Here is a 4,443-nt window from a genome sequence, read left to right as displayed (position 1 = left end):
ATTACAAATGACAGCATGAAAAAAAAAATTGCACAGTAACTCAAAGTTCAGCTCTACAATATACTCTTAATCTGGCAGGACATTGGTATCTTGATAATCTCAACTTCCAAAAAACATTACAAAGAGCTATGTATTCATGTACAGCAATCACAGAGGGGACTTATGACCTAACTCAAAGGTAAACTAACTTCCTTGAAACTTCTTAGATTCTAAACTCACTGGACAACCTCTTGTCCAGTGTGAAGACTAGTGGAATTCTTAAACCTCTAATCTAGGGTAAGGGTGCGGCTTTCATTTCTACCTGCTGGCTTGTGTTCACAGCACCTTTTAAAGACTGCTTGCTTAACTACAGCTGCATACCATATCCCAGCTACAGAAGGTCTTTTCAATGTTTGCCAGTGTTGTTTCCATAATAATAAACATCATACTTTAGGTGGGCAGGAGTTAGAGTTTTATTATCAGTCTAGGCAAGACCAAAAATTCAAAGCAAATTCAATTTTGCTTAAGGGAACATTGTAAGGTAACAATTCTTCATATTACATGCCTCATATGACCCATTTCAAACCATAGAGAATGACACCTTTATGTGTCACTGTCCCAAGAGACAAACAAATGTGAACAGCTAAAACATTTAAAAAGTGCATCAAGCTTCAGAAGTCTCAAACAAAACTTGAATTTCCCGTACATACTCCTGTCAAATGAAGCTATTTCCTGTGCACCACTCCTCTTGCAAAGTGGTCTTCTTTTTCCTTTCATTTGACCTGGATCGGCTAGGAGACATAGAGAAAGATCGATCGGGATGGCTTGTGATTTCTCTCCTGGGACAGTGATCTCTCTCTTCTCCTATATCTAGAAAGGGACCTGCTCCAGCTGAGGGAGAAGCTTCTCCATCTTGGAGATCTGTGACAAGGACTCCTCCAACGATAATCATCTCGAGGGCGACGAGCCCAAGAAGGAGGCGGCCACGATTTCGACTTCTCCCTTCCCCATTCGACAGGTCCACTCTTACTCGGCAGCCACAGAGTGTTCTCCCGTCTACTTCTCAGACAGCATCCGCTGCATCTCGGGGATCTTCATTTTCAACAAGAGTGAAGCCGGGAGGGTTTTTAGCAACCCACACACTTCGGAGCGGTCCATAATATCCTAAAGCTCGTTCGAATTCAGTCTTGTTACCACTGTTTCCAAGACTCCTTACATAAACGTTCCAGTCCAACGGACAGGAATCCCGATGCAAGACCCTCCTGGCTCCTGGCTTTCATGGGCCACAGGGTGATCCCGGGCCTCTAGAATCTGGCAGCTGAATCGGCTCGCACAATCTGGCCTGTGGGGATGCTTTTCCCCCTATGTGTCCAGCCCGGGGCCATGCTGTCTAGGCCCGACCTCCAGGGTGACAGGGTGAACCCCAGGTCCCTGGAGCAAACACTCAGAGCCCTGGTGACCAGACTCAGGGGGCTGGGGCGGCAGCTGGACATGTGTGGCCACCCTGGTGGTGTTTGGCCCCATCTGCAGTTCCGGTTCCAGCTGAGAAAGAGCCTCGCTGTGTTATTTTCTCCTGGTTGTGTAAGGATCCCCGGTGTCATTTGACAGAAATGTAGATGGTGTGTTCTTTCTCTCTTTTCTCCCTGCTTCCTCTCGTCCCTCTCTCCCTCCCTCTCTCTCCCTCTCCCTCTTTCCCTCTCTCTCTCCCTCTTCCCTCTCCCTCTTTCCTCTGCCTCTCCCTCTTTCCCTCTCTCCTCCTCCCTCTCCCCCTCCCTCTCCCTCCTCCCTCTCCCCCCTCCCTCTCTGCAGAGGGAATGAGGTGTAGGGAGGAGGGAGAGAGAGCAGGAGAGGGAGAGATAGAGGGAGGAAGCGAAAGACGTCTCTCCCTCCTTCCCTCTATCCCTCTCTCTCTCTCCCCCCTCCCTCTCCTGCTCTCTCTCCCTCTCCCTCCACCTCCTTCCCTCTCGAGAGAGGGAAGGAGGTGGAGGGAGAGGGAGAGCGGAACAGGGAAACAGGGACAGAGAGAGAGGGAGGGAGAGAGGCAGAGGGAGAGATGGAGGGAGAGGGAGAGCGAGAGGCAGCGAGGTAGAGGGAGGGAGGGAGAGAGGTAGAAGTGCTGAGGAGGGGGGTTCCCTATCCCTCCCACTCCCATCCTCTCCCCACTGCTTTCTCTTTTTTCTGCTTCAACAAACTCCAGGTGCCTTTTAGATCAGCCCTGAAGTCAACGTTGATGCTTGGACAGCCTGACCTCCCCGCTGACTTCCAGCCCAGGACCACCACTGGGAGATGAAGTCTGCAGGGCCCTCGGCGGTGGGCTGCACAGGCACCTCCTCTGATGCCCAATCTCTCCTTGTTTATGAGGCAGCCGCCAACTCCCTTCCCTGACTCCCCAAGATTTGGGGCCTTTTTAATATGTGTCGATAATGCCATGAGCTACTATTTAACTTTTCCACGAGGACCCATCTCCCAAAATGCAGTGGTTTTCAGCCCTGGCTGCACTAGAGAACCCCCAGGGAAGGGTGAGATGTCTCTCCCTCCCTCTCTCTCCCTCTCCCTCTGTACTTCTGTCTACCTCTCTCCCTTGCCCTCTCCCTCTGGGGTGATGCCCAATGAGCTCAGAATCGAAGATGGCCCCCCATCCCCTCTCTGTGGCTTGCATGGGGGATGCACCTTCTCACTGTGGCCCGGGCATGGCCTTGACATTCAGACATCGGGTCCTGCATGGACACTTGTGTTTGTTCCATAGCGCATGTGGCTGCAGTCTGTGCTTCTGTAGATGGGGGCTGTGCGTAAGCCCTTCATCTTCCCCGCAGACACCACTGGTGCTCGCTCGGCCTCATGGGTGATGCGGGGGGCATGGGGGACAGTCCCGTGTCCCCACCTTCTTGGGCTACAGACAGGCCACGCTGGTTCTGTGGTGACTTGGGGAGAACCCCACCGCAGACCGGAGAGGTGGCCCCCGAGAAGGTGGCGTACGCCTGGGGCCGGGCCTCATCAGTGAGCCACGGGCCACCTGCAGCAACAGGTGTCTCACCGTCCAGGGGCTGGGTGTTCGGGCGCCGTGGGGATGAGCTACTGTCTGCACGGCAGCCGTGTTTGTCTTGTTGAGCCTGGGGAGGCCCCCTGGTGGCTCCTGGAGAGCCTGGCCGCATTTCTTCCTGCCCTTGTCCTTAGAGCCCATCACGGTTCATGCCATTTCTGGTTCCAAAAGGACCTGTGTTAATAAAGACCACGTGTTAGGACAGCACCAAAGTGTCTAGAAATCCGGACCAGGAGGAGGAGGGAGGGGGATTGGCTGTGCCCGCCAGTGGCCTGAGAGCCCTGACCCCCTGCAGAGACCTGTCCCCGGGCCCGTGGGGAGGGCGTGGCCCACAGTCCCCAGCACCTTCCGTCTCTGGGTTCCAGGAGAACTGCGTGATCCTCAGGGAGCTGGTGAGGCTGCAGGCCCAGAAGTCCCGCCTGCTGGGGTTCTGCACGCGTGCCGACTCCGTGCTGGAGATGAACTTGGACAAGACCAGGCAGGTGGTGGCCACTGTCCTAGGTAACCCCGCCTCCCCCTGAGTTCCAGTGGGGATGGGGTCAGGCGGACCTTGACTGGGCATGGTGCTGCCTGAGACCCCACTGTGTCAGCCCTTGGGGGTCAGCTTCCTGGACCCTTCATTCTGCCTTGAGGGGCATGGGAACGGGGGCAGCTGGGGGGCCGCCCCAGGGACGTAGCCAAGCCTCTCCCTTCCACCCGCAGGTGAGCTGGCCCAGAAGCTGAAGCCCCTTGGGGAGCAGGAGCGGCCGTGATCCTGGAGCTAAAGAAGGCTGAGTGCCAGAGGTGGGGCCTGCACTTTGACGGCCCCATCAATGCCTTGGTCCTGCGCTACTACATGAACCAGGGGGAGGAGACGCGCTACCACACGCTACCATGCAGGTGGTCACGTGTGGGCTGCTGTGCATCTCCCAGGAGCTGCTGGGGCTGACCTTCGACCTGGAGGAGGGCACCAACATGTGTCACGAAGACATGAGGCTCTACATGGTCCGGGATGCGGCCTCGAGCAAGGTCGTCCATCGGCAAGTTCTACCTGGACCTCTATCCTCAGTGCATGCGTGGGGGAACCTGTTGGCCGTGGGCTGGGGCTCCTCTGTGGAAGCGGGGTCTCACCTGCGTCCCTCCCCAGGGAGGGTAAGTCCGGGCACGCGGCCTGCTTCGGCCTGTAGTCGGGCTGCCTGCAGCACGATGGGAGCTGTCAGATCGCCATCGCAGCCTGGTGGCCAACTTCACCAAGGCTACGCACAACCTGCCCTCCCTGCTGCAGCATGATGAGCGGGAGACCAACTTCCACGACGTCGGGCACGCGATGCACCACCTCCGCTCCCAGGCGCAGGGCTGCAGGCAGGGGGCGGGGAGGTCCCAGGTGCACGTGGTCCTCAGGCAGGCCCTCGCCATGGGATTTTTTCCCTGACATCACCGTGCAC

The 4,443-nt window shown here is 56.3% G+C and overlaps 1 pseudogene; it reads right to left on the bottom strand.

Annotated features, from left to right (window-relative positions):
• Nucleotides 1-694: 694 nt before the first annotated feature.
• Nucleotides 695-2,723, bottom strand: LOC114897823 (annotated as a pseudogene).
• Between the last annotated feature and the right edge of the window lie 1,720 nt (nt 2,724-4,443).

This window comes from Monodon monoceros, unplaced genomic scaffold, assembly GCF_005190385.1.
Source record: "Monodon monoceros isolate NGI ecotype Baffin Bay Population unplaced genomic scaffold, NGI_Narwhal_1 Super_Scaffold_18, whole genome shotgun sequence".
Lineage (NCBI taxonomy): Eukaryota > Metazoa > Chordata > Mammalia > Artiodactyla > Monodontidae > Monodon > Monodon monoceros.
This window is presented reverse-complemented; position numbering and strand designations above follow the sequence as displayed.